General features: G+C 44.1%; 1 pseudogene; it reads right to left on the bottom strand.

Annotated features, from left to right (window-relative positions):
- Positions 1–18,103: 18,103 nt before the first annotated feature.
- LOC112819758 (eukaryotic translation initiation factor 4E pseudogene) lies at positions 18,104–19,750 on the bottom strand (annotated as a pseudogene).
- Between the last annotated feature and the right edge of the window lie 2,383 nt (positions 19,751–22,133).

The raw sequence follows: 22,133 nt of genomic DNA, 5'->3' as shown, positions 1-22,133 counted from the left end.
GTACTGATGTCCCAGCAGCCTTCAGCAACTGCCTGATCTCCTACCGTCTGAGACCTAGGAAGTTTCCACACACCATGCATTCACCTTGGGATCCAACCAGTTTTAGACTGGCAAATTGATTCTATCAGTCCTCTACCCATGAGTCAAGAAAAAAAGTACATCCTAACTTGTGTTGATACAGCCACTGGGCTTACTCAAGCCTTCCCCTGTAAAAGGGCTAATCAAAATGCCAACATCAATGGCCTAGAACAACTTAGTATTGTGTATGGATAACTTTGAAGGATAGTGATAGGAAATACATTTCACTAGACATCCTGTGCAGGACTGAGCTCATGAGCAGGACATACATTGGCAGTATCATTTACCCTATAATCCACAAGCTGCTGGACTCACTGAAAGGAAGAATAACATTCTTAAAGCTCAATCCAGAGCCCTCTTACAGACAGTTGGACATCTTGCCAGAGGCCATATGCTTGTTAAATTTGACAGCCTGTGGCCACACCCCATACACACAGTTAGGTACCAAAACCAGCACGCCTGTGACTGTTACCGTCTGGAAAACGAGGCCTGAGGCCCTGGTTCCTGAGCTCAAAGCAGGCCAGAAGCCACCATGGTTCTGTGCTCCTCAGCCCATTCTCCACAGGGGAGGGGACACTTGAATGGGGGTTGGAATGGCAACTTCCCCCCAGGTTGGATAGGCTATTTCTTGCCAGAGTGTGAGAAGTGTCCTGGACAGCTAAAGTGGTCCCCGTTGATCCTACTGGAGTTGGAGCCAAAACAGTCAACATTTACATTCCAGACAGGCACCTCTTCCACAAGGCACTATACAGCTGGTTACCTAACGTGGTTGTTTGTGCCACCTTTAATTTTACATGTACAGGCTGACTCTTTGGCCCCTGGGCAACATGTTCAGTGTGTCCCTCCTGCTCATGCACCTCAGACTGCCTCTGTCCTCATGACAAGAGTGAAGCCACTAGCATTATCTTTTTTTTAGATTTTTATTTATTTATATTAAAGAGACAGAGGGAGAAGCAGACTCCCTGCTGAGCAGAGAGCCCGATGTGATGTGCAACTTGATCCCAAGACCCTGAGATCACGACCCAAGCTGAAGGCAGATGCTTAACTGACTGAGCCACTCAGGCACCCCAGCCACTTAGCATTATCTTAATTAGGGGAGAGCATTTTCCCGGACAAGTACCCACTAAGCACTTATTCTTTTGTGTTTAGCCTGCTGGCTGCTCCTCTCTTATTCTGGTAAAGGAAATCCTTTTCTGCAATGGGCACAGACCTACAGGGATGGTTTACAGTGGGATTCATGCTGGATATGTGGTTTTTGCTCCCTTTTTCAGAGGTCTCCTTTACTGTTGCTGTCTGTACTCCTGGTTTATGCTGTCAGCTGGAACACTGGCCAAAAGCCTACCCCTCCATGATGAACCCCTCCATGATGGCTCAGGGAATATTGTGGAAGAGACAGGCACGTGAGATTGTAAGAGCTGGATTTGAGGGGTGGAGTGTGTGAGCCAGACTAACACCATCTTGGACAAATCTGCCATGATGATCGTCCTGTGACCTGAAGACTTCTTGAGCACAGCACCTTCTTCATTTTTAATTTTTGTTTAACTGCACATTTAAATTTTGTTTAACCACAGTGTTAAGTGCACTCTTTGGGTATAATGTTCTTAACCTGTTCTGGAGATATGAGTGTGACCCTCAAACATTTCCTTCTGGGTGGTCCCCCAGCACATACTCCCCAGCCTCTAGGGCTAAAAAAGGTCTTATGGGAGGTGGGGTTGTGGGGATCTATTCATCTTGTGGCCGCCCAAAACACACTTCTGCGTGTAAGTCCCTTTAATAAACCATTTCTTGTCAAGCTGGACTTATTAGCCTTTTTTTCTTCAGTCTTTGGAGTCTTCCTTCGGCCTTTGGAGGTTGTTTTCCCTTTCATGGAATACCCAACTAGATAGAAATACCTATATATATCTTAGTACATTTGCACCCCCACATTCCCATGATTATCTAGATCAGATCTGCCCCCACTCATCAAGAGAACTTACTGGCAACACCTGTGTCTGCAAGACATTTAGAATGACTCTTTCTTTCAGGCTTGGGGATTCTTTGCACTTGCACTTAAAATCTGACTGACCCCTCCCTTGAACGAGTAAAATGCAGTAATCCCTGTAAATGAACCCATTAATAGTACCACCCTAATGGGAATGGTCTGTCCTCTATAGGGTTTGTCTTTGTCCTTCTTCTTGGGCTTATGATGCCTAGATGGCTAGTGCACAGCTAGGCAAGGCCTTGTAGGTTACCTAACTGTGCCTGTAACTTTCCACCGGCAAACTAAGACATTTCATTGGTTGAATCCCCTGGTAGAAAGGACTTACCAGGAGGCATTCATGACTCAAGATTTGCTTCCTTTGGCAGGGCCATACGCTCCTAGTTAGGAGTAAGTGTAAATGAGAATATGATCAGGAGCCTCTCTTTTAACTCTTGAAGATATTGCAGACTCCGTTGCTAAGACAATAGCTGCCCAAAGAAGATCCTTAGATTCTCTGTCCAAGGTAGTTCTTAATAATAGGATAACTCTTGATTCTCTTTTGGCTGAGCAAGGTGGTGTCTGTGCTGTGGCCAACACCACCAGCTGTACCTGGATTAATACTTCTGGAGAAGTTGAAATTCCATTATATAAAATCATGGAGCAAGCCACCTGGTTTAAAAAGTTGGCTTCTTCAGCCGGGTCTTTCCTTATTTGATTTTGATTGGTTTAAGTTAGAAAGTGAAGGATGCTCACTGTTGCCTTTTGTGGCAAGAAAGGACTCCACCATGTCACCAGATCGATCCCCAAAAATGGACTATTTGCCCCTGGTCTTCTGGAATGAACTTTCACTCTACCCTCTTCCCATCTAGTCTTAGTTTTGCATCCATTCTTCAACTCAGAGGGGTTTCCTTTCAGACATGCTCCACAAAAGACTGATAGCTTACAAACCCCAGGATCTTCTAGTCCTGCAGGGTACAGAAGGGCTCTGTACATCTTCAGTGTACTTCCAGATACTTTCTTCTTCTTGGTTTATTTCTGATACAATTGCTTCTAGTAATGTAGGATTATATTAACTGACTTACTCTAAGAGTACATTCAATTTTAAGGATTTTATTTATTTGTCAAGTTGGGGGGAGAGCAGCAGGCAGAGGGAGAGGCAGGCAGAGGAAGAGGGAGAAGCAGGCTCCCTGCTGAGCAGGGAGCTCGACACAGGGCTCAATCCCAGGACCCTGGAATCATGACCTGAGCCAAAGGCAGACGTTTAACCAACTGAGCCACCCAGGTGCCCTGAGTGCATCCAATTTTAACTCCTAATAAACTCTTGGCTGAAAACTGCATGTCTCCCTGTGGGAGAAAAAGCAGTATTACTTGGGGACAGTATGAACCTGGTCTTGTGAAAGCAGAGTTCAGATTTCACAGTATAATCCAAATCCATGAATGTTCTGGTGTTAACTGGAACCCCAGGAGGCCCTGTGAGAGGATTCTGCTTTCCCCAAAATGTAGGAAACACAAAGAGAACCTTTCTGGATGGACTAACCTGGAACGTCTGCTCAGGAAAGTGAAAAGAAAGTTACAACTTCTCCTGGGAAAGGGGAGAGCTTATCAGGAAGGTGACAAGTAATATGGCACTAAGTAATCACTCCTCTGAAGTTAGGATTATTGTCAAGGAGGAAGGGAGGAAGAAGGGATAAAAAGATAAAATTTCTCTGAGGTTTCTGAATTGTGCTAAGCTAAGTATTTTTCTGGTTAATACTTAAGACTAAGTATTGGCCCAGACAAGAAATGCCCAAGGAAGGGCAGACTTATTTAGAGTTGTCTGAAGACATTCAAAATTGCTGATCAGTAAATGAGGAATCCAGACCTGTAACATCAGAGTCTGAGCAGGAGATATAGATGTGTGTATCTTTGGTACTACCTTGTATTTCAAGAGAAGGGAATGGTGTACCCATCAGAGGTGGGAGTATATCAAGAAAGGGATGCATATACTGGGCCACAAATTGTTCTGAAGACTTGACTTGAAGACTTGCTCCTAGATTGGAGCACCTGGAATGGCTGAAATATTTCTAGCATTTTCTAGTTTAGAGTGAGCCTATGGAGGACTTGAGTCTCATTCAGAGTAAATCTGAGAGGTGTTCTGTTTCCAGAGTGAATTCCTGAACCCAGCTTAATATCATACATGTTTGCAAAGGAATCATACTAAGAAAACACTTGGGGGAGGGAACAACTATGCAGGGTCAGAGGTAGGAACTAGAATGCAGAATCAAGTTTTTTTTTTTTTTTAATTAACAGAGCAGAGTTTTAGTTAGGAGTCCCTGATATCTGAATATCAGAAAGCTTTCCTCTAATTACAAGTTATATGCTATCCTCTGATAACCACTTTTGAAAAAGTACATTTTTTTAAAACTCAACAAAGAGTAACCGAAATGTCCCATGAAACAGGCTCCTGGTTCCAAGAGCCCATTCAAAGGACTAAGTTAAAAGCTAATCAGATGGGTGGGCTTGGGGTTAAGAGAGGGGGGGATGTCAGCAAAGGGACCATTTGGCCAAGGCCTCAGACTCATAAGGATCCTCAGATTTACACATTAGATATTTCCTTGAACTGACATAGTACATATAGTCACCATTTTTCATGGACAGGAATGAAAATTGTCATGTCCCAACTTTTAAGATGTTTAAAATTCTGTAATCCTGTATTTAGTACAGGATAATGCATTGCATTTGTCAAGTGTGATGTTTTAAGACTCACCAGATTTTTATTTTACTGTGTGGCTGGCTTGGCCAGCCACAACTAACCTTCTGTCTTCTCCCTTGAACGGTAAGGCCTAGACATCTGAAAACTACATTTCCAAATTTTCCTTGCCAACAGAGCTGCAGTTAGTCTTCGTAAGTGGAAGGCACCCTTGCTTGAATCCGAGGCAGGAAAAAGTCATGCCATTTAGGGCTTTGGTGTGTAATAGGAGCACAGTCAGGCTCACACAGCATTGGCTGCTTTCACTTTTCCTGACTGAACTTGACAGGCAGAGTAACTGTGACCAGGAGTGGTTTCAGAAAACAATTTAAAAATGAGAATTTAGAATTAGTTCTCAGACCTAGAAATAAACATAACCCTAGATGATAAGTGCTGATTTGTAAATTTGCTAAACTTAAACATGATGATTGCTTCATTTCTACTGAAACATGGTTGACAGGTTATAATTTTTATTTCTGTAGTGAAGAATCTACTGAAGTCAAAATACTACATGTCTAACTGGTCATCTCTACAGACCATTTTGATGGGATTGAGGGCTACAGTAACTGTAGGGTGTGATGGCTACTTCCACTGAATTGCAGGATTTACAAAAACAAAAAAAGATTCATGGATTTAAATTTTTTGAATCAGAAATTTCAGTAATGGCCCTGAAAGAAGCCTTATTTCTTATAGATACAGTGATCAGAGAGCCAAAAATCAGACCCCAACTTTGATCCTTTTAGAGGCAGAATTAAAATATAAGGTGAATTCACATCTTCACCACACCTCTCATATGCAAGCAGTGGGACTGATTAGCAAGTAATAGAACTCTGTGGATTCAAATGTTAACTTGGGTGGATCTTTGTAAATATAAGAACCTTGAATCTCCACATCTTTCTGAACTTCCTCCTCTGTTTGAGGAGGCTAGCCCTTTCTTGATTAAAGACACTGAGATCTCACCTGAGAAAGTTAGCTTCTAGAAGAATGTCAATTAGCCTCAAGTCATAACCATCATAACTCATTCCAAACCCATAACTAGATGCAGATACTAGAATGCCCCAAAGGGACAACCAAAATCTAAATTTGGATTTATTGCTCATATATCAAAACAATTGCAATGGGTAGATAATTTATATTGGCAGAAACCTTTGGAATGTGTATGGAAATGAATTCTAAAGGTACTATATCAAGAAGGTCAGAACATGAAACATAAAAAATTTATTTATATGGGTGCAGATAGAAATTCCAGATTTCATGTACATAAGGGGAGAAACTAAAAGACATTTGAAGCTTGGGGCACCTGGGTGGCTCAATTAAGCATCTGACCATCTCAGGTCACCATCTCAGAGTCCTGGGATCCAGCCCCCAGTCCACTCCCGGTTCAGAGGAGAGTCTGTTTGTCCATCTCCCCCCCAAATAAATAAATAAATAAATAAAATCTTAAAAAAAAGAAAAAAATTAAAAAAAGATTGAAGCCTAAGATCAATAACGACATTTTAGTTACAAAATTAATGCAAATTTTGTGCAAAATTTCATAGAAATTTCTTATAAACTGAAAGATAATATTCAAGATTACCCTTACAGTTTGATTTTTCTATTTCATCTGAAAATACATACTTTCTTTTTTAAGATTTTATTTATTTGAGAGAGAGCGCAGGGGGAGAGGCAAAGGGAGAGGCAGAATCTCAATCAAACTCCACACTGAGTAAGGAAGCCCAGCGTGGGACTGGATCTCTCCACCCTGAGATCATAACCTAAGCCAAATCAAGAGTCAGAAGCTTAACCGACTGAGCCACCCAGGTGCCCTGAAAATACATATTTTCTATATATATACTAATATATACCCTTATTTTTACACAAATAAAAATTTTAATGTATCTCTATCAACTCATATATTAGTACAATACTTATTTTCCTATAAGCATTCAGATGAACCATGCTTTATTATTTTATTCGATCCATCACAATGGCTCCGGGAAAATGTGCTATAGAAAGAAAGATGGGAAAATTATTGAGGACGGGGTGAGCCTCCTCTGCAACTTGTAAGGCTTTGTAAGCTGGTGACTACTCCGCCCGGTCCTCCCAAGTTCCTCCGGGGTCATCCTCCGAGTGCAGGGCATTCCGTCCTAACTCCCCACTACCCCCACTGTCACACTCCGAGCCGCGCACCGGCGCGGGCACATTCAGGAGCTGTTGTGGAAAAGCTCTCCCACTTTTGGCTCCAAATCAGTACCACGAAAATGGCAGCAATTTTTCTACTTTCCTTCTCCACACGAGGATCCCTACCGGGCTGCGATTTAACACCGCCTGGCCAGGGTCGGGTGAGCAGAAGTTAACATGAGAAAGGAAGGGAGAAGAGCGGGGCAATGAAAAACACTTGCGGTGGCTCGCGAGAGAAAGCAGAAAAGAGCCCGCCACACTCCTTAAAGTGGGCAGGAAACCAGCCCTAACAACGGATGGGGGGGGGGGGGGGTGTGCTTAATGCCAAGCCAAGCCTCCTAGCTCTCCAAGCACTCGTAGTTTAGTCTCTTACTACCCTCCTCCAAAAACCCCTCCCATTCTTTTTTTCCTTTCCCCCTCCCTCTCCCCCTCCTTCTCTCTCTCTCTTTCTAATAGACCTGACGTTTTGTGAGCCTGAGTGTAAAGGGTTACCCAAATACAATTTCACACTCAAGGTTCCCAGGAGAATCATGCCCCCCGCTGCCCCATTCCAGAAATTCTGCAGCTGTCCACTGCGACGAAGGAAAACTGCACAGCCTGGAGGAAGGGAGACTTTTTCCTTTTCCCCCAAATCTGCTGCTCCACAGTTGGCCTCTTGGTGACTACTCCGACCGGTCCTCACAGGTTACCCCTCCGGGGTCATCCTCCGAGTCCGCGTGGACCAGGGGCCTGACTCGAGGCCCGCAGGTTTCTCCAACACCTAGACGTCGCTTGGGAGGATGCCGAGATTCGCCCGGCGTCTGGGTCCGCGCCCACAACTGAGGTCCTAACGCCGCGAGACGGCTCCCGAGGCCTCTCCAGTCTCCGCGCTGCCCTCGCCCCCAGTCCCCCCTCAGTCCTCCTTCCCACCCCGCTGACCTGGCGGCTCCCGGTCGCCAAGGTCCGGAAAGGGGCCGCCCCTGCCCCCACTTCCGCGGTAACTGTCAGCTCCGCGGCCCTCACGCCCACGCACTCGCTCGGAGGGGACCTCCTTTCGCCTCAGCGGCCAAACTCGCCATCAACCACATCTGTAAATCGTAAGAGAAAAGCTTTGGTATACAGTAAAATGTCATTACGAAATAATGCCCTCAAAACAAATGAAATTTTTAGCATTTAATTTTATAGGTGACTTTGGGACATTGTTATGGAACAAATGAAGGTGATTTAAAACTGGAGAGTTAAATAAATCTCGATGAGAAGAACTCAGGGAGGCAAAGTCGGGGAGCACTAAGCTTGCAGACAGCTGTAAGCCCTCTGCGCAGGCGTTGGCGCTGGCGCAGGCGCAGTTCCGGCCCGGCTGTCCGGTCTTCCGCACCGCCCGCCGACTCGGACCAAAGCTTCCGGCCCGAACGTCTGCTCCGAGTCTGAAGTCGCAGACGTTCCCAACCTGCGTTGTTGGAACAGCGTCCCCGCCCGTCCCGTGACTATATGATGATCTTCGTGGACCCTAGGCACACTGCTGCCTTCGTTGGCCTCTTGATCCATAAAACATGTATTTTATGTGTGCATTGGTTTTTAAGAAAATATATTAATATTAAATATACATTTTCTTTGACCTAGAATTTAATTGTTTTCTTCTGGTTTTAAAAGAAATTAAAACAGGGGCCATTGGGTGGTTCGGTCGGTTAAGCGTGTGCTTTCGGCTCAGGCCGTGATCCCAGGCTCCCTGCTCGGCGGGGAGTCTGATTCACTCTCCCTCTCCCTCTGTGCTTGAGCGCGCTCTCTCTCACTCTCAAATAAATACATAAAATCTTTCAAAAATTTAAAAAAATAAAAGAAATTAAAACAATTTTGTGGGCCCGTGAAGGTATTGTGGGGCCCTAGGCATTTTGCCTAGTGGAAAAGTCAGGCCCGCTTTGTTCTTCTTCTTCTTTTTTTTTTTCCTTTGGTTAAGATTGATTATTTATTTATTTATTTATTTATTTATTTATTTATTTATTTATTTGTCAGAGAGAGAGGGAGAGAGCATACGCAGGGGTAGTGGAGGCAGAGCAGGCAGAGGGAGAAGCAGGCTTCCTGCTGAGCAAGGAGCCCTGATGGGGACCCGATCCTGGGACCCTGGGAACACGACTTGAACCAAAGGCAGACGCTTAACCCACCTAGTTACCCAGACGTCCCAGGCCCGCTTGTTCTACTATTGATTCCTCTAGCGGGCAGTTGGGGCTCAATTTCAAGAGGTGGTGAATTCTAAACCTGCTCCAAATGAGACTTTCCTTCCCCGACCACAGCCTCCATGGTTGTTGTGCTGAGAGATGAGGCAAAGGATTCAACAACTGCCCAGCTATAGGGTTTTGTGCTGCCTTCTAGGAGACTATATTTTTGTGTAAATAAGCAAATCTCCCAATGATGAAAATTATTCCTCCTCAGGTCATCTTAACATTAGAACAGTAAAAACAATAGCTTCTTTCATTCGAGCGAGCTGTACAAATAACAGAAAAACCTGTCTACTTGTTTTACTCAAAACTGTTCTGATACCAGATGTGTGGGTTTTCCACACCAAGCAATTCTCAAATTCTCAGGACACTGTCATACAATTCAATTCAGTTTTAAACAGTGTATACTTGGAGAGGCATCAGATCTCACAAATTAAGGGCTCAGTCCCACTAAACTGCCCCCACTCTAGATGCCAATCTCAAGTTCTGGTCTTCCATACTTCTGAGTGACCAGCTATAAATTGGGGGTTTCACCATCCAACCTCAAGTTCAATAATTTGCAAGAACAGCTCTCATAACTCAGTAAAGCATTTTACTTATGAATACTGGTTTACTACAAGGAATACAACTCAGGACCAAACAAATGCAAGGGATGCATAAGGCAATTTATGGGGAGGGGGCAGAGAACTGCTTTGGGTTGCCAACCTCAGGGCATATGGATGGGTTCATCAACCCAGAAGCTCACTGAAACATGGGTTTATGGATTTTCTTGGAGGCTTCATCACATAGGATGACTGATTGCTAAATCAGTCCCCAGACCCTATCCCTTCCCTGGAGGATGTGGGGTGGGGCTCTAAATTCCAAGCTCCTAATCATGGCTTGAAATTTCTGGTAACCAGACCCCCATCCAGGAACACACCAATCATTGCCTTCTTAGAATGAAAGATGCTCCTTATCACCTAGGAAGTTCCAAGGGGTTCAAGAGCTCTGTCACCCTCCTATCCCCCCCAATTCAGAAAAGTACAAAGGTTTTAGTAGCTCTGTATCAGGAACCTGGAACAGAGACCAATACATATATTTCTTATTATTTCAGAACAAAGATTTCTTCACCATTCAGTTGCAATTCAAGGTTGTCAGGTTCTTCAGTACACCAATATGAAAGAAAACACCTTCCCAAAAGATATGTCTCACTTATTTTGAAATTCATTTCTACATATGGAAATTATTGAGGAAGAGTTTTCCTTGATTTGAAAAGAAAAAGATCACCCAAGAGTTTCTAGAGAAGAGCAAGATTGGTCGTTTTCTTTTTCCCCCAAGATTTACTGACAATTAACTTGGCAAATATCTCATATTGTGACTATCTTAATTGCAACCCAGTTGCAAGGCAGGGAGTTCACTGTTAAAGTAGGACATTGATTGGGAACCAGTGGAATCCTGTAAATTGGGATGGAATATACAGGAAGACCCTCTGAAGCCGGGGACACTGAGCCTTTAAATTTTGATGAATCTTCTTTGCTAGTTGAAGTATACTCCTACCCTCAGTGGTATTGGTCACTCTATCTCCATCTAAGGGGAAGAAACTGTATTGCCTGAGGAAAATATAATGGCTTCCCCTGAGGCAGTTTGCATGAGAGAAAATGATGAGTCTCCTCAGATCCATACCTGCCACCCCTCTTTGCCTCTAGACCTATAACTAAATTCAAGTCCCAGCAGGCCCATACTCACCCATACTGGGAGGGTTCAGAAGACGTTTCTTTCACCAATACTGTGAGATACAACATTTTATTTTACTTTATTTTATTTTATTTAAATTTTTATTTATTTATTTGACAGAGAGAGACCAGCGAGAGAGGGAACACAAGCAGGGGGAGGGGGAGAGGGAGATGCAGGCTCCCTGCAGAGCAGGGAGCCCAATGTGGGGCTAGATCCCAGGACCCTGGGATCATGACCTGAGCCGAAGGCAGATGCTTAACGACTGAGCCACCCAGGCGCCCCGAGATACAACATTTTAAAGGGAGCTCCAGGGGCGCCTGGGTGGCTCAGTCGTTAGGCGTCTGCCTTCTGCTCAGGTCATAATCCCAGGGTCCTGGGATGAGCCCCGCATCGGGCTCTCTGCTCAGTGGGTGGGAAGCCTGCTTCTCCCTCTCCCACTCCCCCTGCTTGTTTGTTCCCTTTCTAACTGTGTCTCTCTCTGTCAAATAAATAAATAAAATCTTTAAAAAAAAATAAAGGGAGCTCCAGTACCCTCAAAGAGCTCTGTAATCACTCTTGTCTGTAGGCCAGACCTTACTGTGGGTGCTGCAGTCACTTAATTAGGAAACCTAAATGCAATGGGAGTAATTGGATCCTGGGGTGACAAGTGATGGTACTCAACTACCAAAGGCAAGGTGAGGGTGTTAAACCTCAAGGAACAGAGAGTCAAAAGAGCAATCAGAATACTCTGATTCTTGTACCCCTATGGCTATGGCTAGATGATTATGGCATTCCTAGAGGTAAAGAGATAGAAAGCCTATTAAATTCTTACTTGATCTGTATAAGCAGAAAAGTTCTAGCCTAAGTGATCAAAAGTCTAACCTGAATCATAAAAACAGAGAGTCATGGCACTTAAATCCGTTGAGCCAGTTTGTAGGCCCAGAACCCCTTGAATGAATGGGAGGCCAGGTCCCCTTGCGGAAGGTCCACAGCACACTACTAAAAATGTATACTGTTAATTTTCCTTCTAACCTTCCCCAAAGGGATCTTTGGCCTTTTACCTGGGTAACTATGCATTCAGGAAAAGCTTCTGTGGACTACTGGACACTGGCTCTGAAGTGCCACTAATTCTGGGGGACCCGAAATGTCACTATGGAAGTTATGGAGGTCAGGTGATCCAGGGAGTTTGATATCAGGTCTGTCTCACAGTGGGCCCAAGGGGTCCCCAAACCCAGCCTGTGCTTATTTCCCCCGTTCAGAATTGAGAATAGTACACAGTGAGCAGCAGGCAGAACCCCCACATTGGTTTCCTGCCCCATGGAGAGGTGTTATTACAGTGTGAAAGGCCAAGTAGAAGCCACAAAGAAGCCACTAGGACTGCCTCGACCTAGGAAAATAGTAAATCGAAAGCACAACTGAAGTCCTGGGGGGATTGCACAGATTAGTACCGCCGTCAAGGATTTGAAGGTTGCAGAGATGGTGATTCCTACTACCTCCCCATTCAACTTGCCTATTTGGCCTTGAGGATGGATGGATCCTGAGGAATGACTGTGACTTGCCTAACCAGGGGTGACTCTAAGTGCAACGGCTGCCCCAGATGTGGCATCATTGCTTAAGCAAATGAACACATCTCCTGCTCTCTGATGATATGCAGCTATTTAACTGGCAAATGCTTTTTTCTCAATACTTGTTAGAATCAACCACCAAAAGTGGTTTGCTTTCAGCTGACAAGGCCAGCACTATATCTCAGGGGTGTATCTCCAGCGCTATGTCATAATTTGGTTCACAGGAATCTCGATCACCTCTTCCTTCTACAAAATATCTCAATGGTTCGTTACACGGATTATGTTAGGCTCATCAGACCTAATAAGTAGGAAGTAGCAACTATTCTAGACTTATAGGTAAGACATTTGTATGTCAGAGTGTGGAAAATCAATCTCAGGCAAAGATTTAGGGGCCTTCTACCTCAGTGAAATTTCTAGGGGTCCAGTGTTGTAGGGCATGTCAAGATATGCCATTCTCTCTACCCCCCCAAAAGATATGCAATTCCCTATGGATAGGTCGGGGTTTTTATAACAGCAGGGCCACAGCATCCACTGTGGAACCTAGAATCCTGGCAGGAAAAGGGTGGGTTTGGGTGGGGTTGGATGGGATACCAAAAACTGGAGGTAAGTGAAGGGATTATAGGAAATAGCCCGCATAGAAGATAGTCCAAACTTTCAGACACCTGTGAATTCAATCCCTGTGATTTTTTTCCCCCAGAGAAATCACAACGGGAGGATAAGAATAATCACAGTTAACATGTATTGAGCATTTACACGATGCGGGACATTGTTGCCCTTCCACCTCCGCATGTTGTGGATACTCTAATCAACTTCCCGTTTCTTTGGAGAAGTAAGGCGTCTTGGAAACTCACCAAGTTGGAGTGGGAATTGGAAGCAAGCATGCCTAGTCCGGAATCTAGGCGTATAAACCCCACACTGCCAAAGACAATTCGCTGGTTTTCCCAAGTACGTTGGCAACACTGCGCTCCAGCTCCTCCCAGCCGCCCAGCGCAATTGCAGTGAGCGCGCGGGAAACCCGGGTTCTAGGGATTTCGAAGCAGAAGGGAAGAAGCTTCCTGGGAAGTTCCTGAGGGCGAGAGAAATTCTGGACGCATTGGAGGCCTAAGCTAACAGGTGAGTTTGGGGGTGGGAACGTGCGCTGGAGCAATGCGCAGATGCCAGGAGACTTCCGGAGACGGAATCCAGTGAGCGAAGAAGGGCCAGGGCCACGGAGCACGGGCACTAAGCCCCCCGCCCCCATTTGGAGTTCGGGCCGCTGGCTGCCGGCGTGCTGCATCTCCTGGAAGTCCAGCGAGCGAGAGCAAGTCTGACAACCTCCCACCCGGCTGGGCATCCGTGTGCGCGGGAGACCGCACCGCCCTCCCGGTGCACAGCAAACCAGGCAACCCAGGGTCCCCGCGCGGGGACCGGCATAGGCCTCTCCCGCTCCGGCGCCTCATCCTTCCCCAACAGCCAACCAGGAACATGAGTCAGAAATAAGGATTTGAGCATTTTCGTATAATTTTATTAAGAAAGCAAAAAGAAAATCTCCCAACGTCTATGAAGGCCAAATTCACACTGATCAATTAATTATAACGGATCACTGCAGCATCGTTGTTCCAAGAGAATCCTGCCGTGAATGCGCGCAGAGGAAGTCTGGGGGGAGGGGCGGGCGCTCCAGGCGGCGGCGGCGGCGGCGGCGGCCCCGGGGACCCAGGCCACAGCGTGCGGGACCCAATCCCCGCAGCCTTCGAAAGCCGAGGGGTGGCTCCTCTGGCAGGAGGAAGACAATGCTCTGAAGAGTCCGCAGGCGACGCCGGCGGAAAGGCCTGCGGGGGCGGCCGGCACCGGGCTCTGCCGCCGGGCTCCTCCGGGTGCTTGCGGGTCGTGGGGCTTTGAGATGAGGGCTGGGGGCTCTGCCCCCTGCCTCGAGGCGATCTGCTTCTGGCTCGGTGTCTCCCGCAGTATCGGCTCAGAAGCCCGCAGGGCCTACAAAGCAGCTCCTGGTTGAAGACCTCGTCGTCCCAAGCGAGTTGGCCGAGCTCAGGATAGAAAAGGAGCGGCCAGGGCCCGGAGTCCTCAGAGCTCAAGGCTGGCAGCGTGCTTGGTCCCTGCCCCCGCTCGGCGGGATCCCAGGCCCCGCGCACACAGCGCGGAGAGTTCTGCTCCATCGCTTCAGCGGCTGAGCGGAGGGAGCGTCTCGGGGGACTCTCCTTCCCTGCCTATTTATATTCCCCTGGGCTCTAAGGACCGGGCTGGCGGAGAGGATATTAAGCTGGGTGGTGACGTTTCCTAAGGTGTAAATTGCTTCAGAAGACGGAGCCTGATGAAATTAAGGGAAAATCCAATCATCTGGTGGGGCGTTATCCAAAATTGTACTTTGTTGAATGATAAGATTAAAGATTTTTTTTCTTAAGATTTTATTTATTAGAGAGAGAGCACGAGCGGGGGGAGGGGCAGAGAGAGGGAGAAGCGACTCCTCACCGAGCTGCGATCCTGACAGGGGACTCGATTTCAGGATCCTGGGATCACGATCTGAGCGGAAGGCAGACGCTTAAGTTACTGAGCTGCGCAAGCGCCCCTAAAGATTGGTTTAAAAGAAACTTCAGGTAGAGGGGCTGGGTCAAGACAAGCTCTTTTATTTAAAAAATCCTATGTGCCTGACACTTTTAGGTAACTTTACATCCATTGATTTTCATGGCCTGCTTGGAACATACCAGCAGATTTTTACCCAGATGAACAGAGTGAGAAGTGGCCATCTCTGTATGAAATCACGCTGCTAGTTAGTGGTAGACGTCAGACTCACACCCTGACCTTGTATTTATCTGTTTCTAAGTTAAAAGAGCTTCAGAATTTCAGCCAACATGTATGATGGGGAGGGGTCAAGGTCTAGGGATCCAGATTCACACTTTCTGTTCAAGTTCGGTCCATCATTTTTTTCTTCTTTTGAGATTTCATTTATTTGAGAGAGAGGGAGAGAGCATGATCTAAAGGGAGGGTCAGAGGGAGAGGGAGAAGCAGACTCCCCGATCAGCAGGGAGCCGAGCCAGGTTTGGATTCCAGGACTGGGAGATCCAGACCTGAGCCCAAGGAAGATGCTTAACCAACGGAGCCACCCAGGCGCCCCTCCATCATTTCTATGTATGTGACACTCAGCTAATTCCTAGCCTCTCTAGTCCACATATTTTCATCTGTGTATTGGAGATAAAACTTAGTATTTTATAAGGTAGTCTTTATGATTAAATTGATAACAAAGTCTAAGTAATTAGATACCCCTGGCAGAAAACAAGTTGATCTTTTTTTTTAAGTTATTCTGTTAACAATTATTATTTTCAGTGTCATTATTGGTGATATGGCCATTGATATAAATATAACATCAATGAAAAAAATATAAAATGTCTTTTTGCTTGTATTTACTCTTGGTGGATTGCTTTTTCCTCCTTGTATAATATCTCTAGTGAAATTGTGTCCTATTACATCCTTCCTCAAAAGTTTCAGCCCTTCTGTTGGTAAATTTGTCAGTGCATCCATGCCTCCATTTCCTTGATCAGACATTTATCTTCAATGTAACAAAGTCAGTTTAATTCAAAGGGCTTAACAAGCATGTTTTGATCACCTGCCATGAGCAAGATGCTGTGATTGGTCCTGCACATGCATAATTGAAGAACTGGCTCCTGCTTTTGCAGAGCTCACATTTTAGGGGGAGAACAGAGTCACAGGCAAGAAACCATGAGGATACGCCAACTCTTATTCCCTATAGTGGTTGACTTCATGCTAGGAAGGAAAACTTCGTCCTTTTTCAAGGGTTTGGGGTTCTAGTCTTAGAACGAGGAGGAGGCCTTGCCTATTGATTGTCTTCTTATTGCTAATCTTTTTGCTTTTGAGAAAGCAGTCTGATAAAATGCAGGCTCCTTAAGGGGGAAAACCACAAACAGTAGTGTCTCTCACACAAAGTGCACAAGTTGGTGACAGCAGTGGGCCCACCTTCCTTAAGGAGGGGGAGGTTATGATGCAGAGATGGCAGGATATCTGCTTAGCACTAGTCATTGTGCAGAATCAGTAAATGTTCTGATTCCAATTTGAACCCTTTTTGTGCCCTATCAATAGACTACTTCTAAAGAGGTTCATTTTCTCTGGAGGATCATAGGGTACTCTCAGCAATGATAACTTTTGTTAATATTCAGTTTAATTTTCTCCCATTTTATATTGTGATTTCCTGCAATCCTTTTGTAAAAACTGATACAGCTGTTTGACTTCAACCTCATGTAATGATGCTCACACTCGGTGGGAATAAAGAAGGGGTAGTAAGGAAATGCATCCTGAAAGAGAGTAACCTTTTGTTGGTACCAGCCCACAGACAGCAGTCTGCTATTAGGGTGACTATGTCCTGCCACACAGAGGGTGAGCAGCAATGATGTGAAGTTTGTTTACAGAGGAGCTGGGAATATTGGGGTGGACCACAGTGAGGATTGTGATGTAATGGCTGTGTGGACAATACAGGAAGAGATGAGAAAACCCCTTTGCACATAGACTTGACATAGGTAACAATAAACTGGGAAGAAAACTGACACTTGGAATCCATGGTATGATCAAATTCTAAGTCCCAGTTGCAAAACCCAGGGTAGGGACTTAGGGGCTCAGCTTCGTTAAGATGCCGAGAGCTAGGCCAATACCCAGTACCCAGTTAACACAAGGGTTAAACATTAACTTGTCTACTCCTGCAGACATGTGGATGGGGAAGAAGGGAGCAGTTGTCAAAATGGAGGAGGGGTTGGATGGTGACTCCCACAGTAGTGCACTATAGACCACTATTAAGCATCAAAACTATGAGAATATTACTACTTTTGGCAAAGTTGACTTTTTTCACACGATAATTTTTGTTCTAGCAGCTTATGCTGGAGCATAGTCCATAAATTGGATTGCTATGCTGCTTTAAATAGAAAACAGGAACTTTGAATAAAGAAAGGTGTCCAAAATAGTAATAACTGACAAATTAAGTTATTGCTCTATGTGTGTAATATGATTTTTTGGAGGGGAATGATTTTTGTACATTTCATTTGTATTGATGTGTTTGCATTTGTATAAAACTGTAAATACACTCCAAAATATATCCATAGTGGTTACCTATCAGTTGAGAGTTTGGGAGAAGGAGTTCTATTTTCACTTGACGCCTTACTGTCCTATTCATTTAAAAATATATTATTTCGATAGTGAAAATGTTTAGAAATAATTAAGAAAGAAATAAAAGGATTCTAATGCCCATTCACTTTACCTTTAAATTGTAATAGCTAATATTCACTAAAAACTTCCTATATGATCGGCATTATATTAAGAGTTTTATTTATATTATCCTGCTTAATTAGGTGCTATTATTAAGTGCATTTTGGGGAGCCTTGGTGGGTCAGTCAGTTAAGCAACTGACTCTCGATTTCTTTCGGGTCTTGGTCTCCAGGTGATGGGATCGAGCCCTGTGCCAGGCTCTGTGCTGGGCATGGAGCCTGCTTGAGATTCTCTCCCTTCTTCTCCCTCTGCCCCTCTTCCCCTCTCTAAAAAATTTACATAAAATAGATTTTAAGTGCATTTTATAGGTAAGAAAATGGTAGTGTTGCAGAATTTAATATTTCAGTGTGAGGGGCTGCTCAGCAAATATTTGTCTGAGTAATGTGGCTCCTCGTTGGGAAAGCCCACGCCTCTGTGTGTTATAGTCACCCAGGCACTGCCCACTCTCTACAATGCAAATGTCCACCCATTCTTTTTTTTTGTCTAAAAGACAATTCACTGTACACATTTTATTTACAGTTTTGTACACTGTCTTAATATGAATGGGACCGCTTTTCTACTTGAGCCATTTTTTAACCAAAGCAAAATAACCTAAGTAATACAAAGTGTTAAAATACAGCATAAAGATACAAAAACAGACATACTAATTCTAATTAGGAATGTAATTATGATGTTACACTTTTTATAATCCACAATTATGTTTAGGAAATCACACAAACATAGATCACTGATTTGAATGAAATGCATAAATTTGTAGCAAAGTTTTGTAGTTACAAAAAACCAAAAATATTACCAAAGAATGCACAAAATTAATGTTTATTCCACCTTTGTGTCATATTCCTGGATCCTTCACCAATGTTACATGAGGAAAAAAACAAAAGCAAAACAAATGAAAAACTGAAATCAGAATCACTAATGTTATCAAGTAGGGAAACAAATAAATTAAAATCTAGCGGCCATCAGCAAGAGTACAGCAAAGACAATGCTGTAAAAGGAAACAAAGAAAATTGCTAGAAAACTGTATGCTTCATACTCTTTCAAACCAGCAAAATATGCTCCTGCATGCAATGGAACATAAACAGAATTTTTTTCCTATAAGGTATAGAAATGCAAGTTCTTTTTTGAATATTGTGGATGGGTAAGATGTGTTTGTAATGGTAATTCTACTAAGCTATTACAGAGTGGGCCAGGAACACATTTATGGATTCTGGGGATGATGTGTACTGTAATTCTCTGATTGGGATAGTGGACACTCTAGCCAAAATAAAAAAAAAAAAAACCATGAACACAGAAGTACGAGACAAAGGCGAATGAGACTTCTCTTATATCTTAGCAACATTTAGATGGAAATCAAATTTAAATGCAGTCCACTCTGCTTTTGAAGAGGCTTTGGTTCAGCTCCCAAATCTCCATTGCTTGACGCAGTCTCCTATGAGAATACTCAGAAGGTGTCTTCTTAAACAACAAACCTATTTTTAGTGGTGGAGCGGCTCTTAGTAGCTGTGTCTGCATGGGACTGATAACCAATCACTATCTTTGGAGGAAGTCCTAACCTTTCCTTGTATACCCTCCCTCTATGTGTAACAGCCTCTCTGTTTTCACATTCAGTAGTCCATATTGCTATCTTATCACCTTTAGTTCTAACATTAACAACAGCTCCACATACATCATCACTGTAGTCATCAAAAGATTCTCCAATAAGGCACAGTAGTGTCTCTAGCCAAAAGCGATCCGGGTCACTTCCTCTCTGCTGCTTGTTCAATGTAATTAGCCATCGTCCTCTTCGTTTGTTTTTCTCATCTTCCCACATAGGCTCAAAACCATCCTTAAAAAGTGAGTAGTCACAGCCTGGCATTAAATTACTAGACAACTGGATGTGGTTGTACAGAGCCCAAGAGTCTTCAACAGTATCAAACTTAGAGATCAGCCGAAGGTTTGCTTGCCAAGTTTTGCTTTTATCATTTTTAAAAAACCAGAGTGCCCATCTGTTCTGTAAAGGATGTTTAATATGGTGTTCTGGGTTAGCAACCTCCTGATTAGATTCTGTTTTCTCGTCTTCTGTAGGCGGGGGATTAGGAGTAGGGGTGGTTTTCGGTTCCACAGTCGCCATCTTAGGTCGATCTCATCGCACCAAATGTCCACCCTTTCTTAATGCCTGGAGAGACACATCCAAAGTCACAAAGCTAATGAGTGCCTATGCAATCTATTTAATTTACCTTTTTTTCAGGAAAGGAAGATTAAAATGATGGACATTTCTTATATTAGGAAAATAATGTGGCTTCAAAGGAGTCCTCATCCAGTGACAAACGCAGAGAAATAAGCCTGCACACTTTATTGCAACATCAAATTTAGAGAAACGAGGTAAAAAATATATATAATTTTTTGGTGTAAAAAAGGTGGTTTTAGGGGCACCTGGGTGGCTCAGTCGTTGAGCGTCTGCCTTCGGCTCAGGTCATGATCCCAGAGTCCTGGGATCGCGCCCCGCACCGGGCTCCCTGCTCCGCGGGAAGCCCGCTTCTCCTTCTCCCACCCCTGCTGCTTGTGTTCCTGCTCTCGCTGTCTCTCTGTCAAATAAATAAAATCTTTTAAAAAATAAAAATGAAATAAAATAAAAATAAAAAAGGTGGCTTTATGAAAGCACTGGGACAGGACAATGTAGAGTATTATTTAGAAAACAGAGTGGGAACTCTTGCAAACAGAAAGGTAAAGCATCGCCGTAAATGGACTCTAGGTGTCTAGGTAATGGGTACTGAGAGCAGGAGCAACCTCAACTGGCAAGTGATTACTGGGGCTACTTCAGCAGTGACCCCCAAAAGCTGGCTTCAGCTCTGCTATGCCAGGTAGCAGGGATATATCTGTCCAGGTGTGAAAAGTGAGTGGATGCTTGTATTGTAGAGAGAGGAATGTGCCTGGGTGCCTATAACTCACAAGAGTAGGGGTTCCCAGTGGGAAGCCCTACTACCCAGGCAGAGACCTACTGAGAACCCTCAAGCCCACATGCCCCTCCCTCCAAACTGTACAAAACATAGCGCCAGTTCCTTTTAACTCCTCTAGACAGAAACTGCTGACTAAGACAGAAGATGATTTATTAAGGGACCTTGAATTTATGCAGTCTAAAATTACAATGTTACTTTGCCATCAAAATTCTACTGATCTCTAGTGTCTGGAAAGTCTTCTTGAATAACCACTTACAACATTTTTCTCTTATACTCTATTTTGTATTCTACCTGGGAAATACAGGGTCACAATACCTAGAAACTTAAAAGCTCAGCTGATGTGGGGGGGGGTCATATAATCTGAGAAAATGAAGAAAAACAATGTGAACACACCTTTGAACACTATCAGTTAGATCTCCCTTATCAATCCCTTCGTTACATATCTGGTCAATGTCATCATTTATTAGGTCAATATCATATATTTGAGCAGTGTTATTATCAGTAATTAAATCTTTCAATCAAAAGGAACTAAAAAATCCAGGCTTTCATTTAAACTATCAAGTATGACTGCATGCTAGCAGGTCCTCTTGGATGGAGGACTCTAGGATTGTTGTGGTCCAGATATATCTTCCTTGGGCCACAGAAAGCCATCATTTGCCTTCCCTCTGTCCATGACTGTATTAATCTTGGTGTTTTTTTGTTTCTGTTTTGTTTTTTTTTAAGATTCTATCCATTTATTTGACAGAGAGAGAACACAAGCAGAGCAGACGGCAGAGGGAGAAGGAGCTGAGCAGGGAGCCCAAGGAGGGCTTCGATCCCGGGATCATGACCCGAGCCAAAGGCAGACACTTCACCTACCGAGCCACCCAGGTGCCCCTGTATTAATCATGTTCTGGACTCAGAATCCTTGAATTTGATATTGTCTCTTAATAACTGCTCCCCTAGATTCAGCATAGTGTTTTCATCACATTGTCCTGTTTTGGGTTGAAAGGACACTTCTGTATCTCTAATAGTTCTGTTTTCACTCTTTAAGGTAAAATAGCACCCTCCCAGTTACCTTCTTTTCAATGAACTTATAAAAATTCTTGATAGCAATTATACTAAAAAAGTCTTATGTATTTATTTGCTGGCATGCTTACTGTTTCTCTGAATAGAAAAAGGGTAGATGTCACTGAAAAAGAGAAAAATAACTTTCCTAGAAGATTTTTTTTTCTATTTTGCTTCTCAGAAAATGCTGGTAAACTAGCTATGACTGTCAAACGCTAGCATGACCCAATCCGCAGACTTGACCAAAACCATATTCAACTCAGTTTTGTTTAATGTCTTTGGGAAGAGTATATTTATGTGCTTCCTCTCACCAAGCTGGGCTTTCTGAAGCAATTTTCACACCCTCCGGGAATGGGAATGAGAGCTACCGAATGGGGGAGCAAAATGATGGAGACTCAGAGACTTTGTGCAATGAGAAGTTAGAAAGCTCCCAGATTGTCCTGTCTTGGAGCTGACCCTTGGGTTCCTGTCTGGTCCAACATTAGCCTCCTGGATCCTAATACCACAGGGCAGATG

This window comes from Callorhinus ursinus, unplaced genomic scaffold, assembly GCF_003265705.2.
Source record: "Callorhinus ursinus isolate GAN/ISIS: 27379988/994484 unplaced genomic scaffold, GSC_fseal_2.0 scaffold3, whole genome shotgun sequence".
Lineage (NCBI taxonomy): Eukaryota > Metazoa > Chordata > Mammalia > Carnivora > Otariidae > Callorhinus > Callorhinus ursinus.
This window is presented reverse-complemented; position numbering and strand designations above follow the sequence as displayed.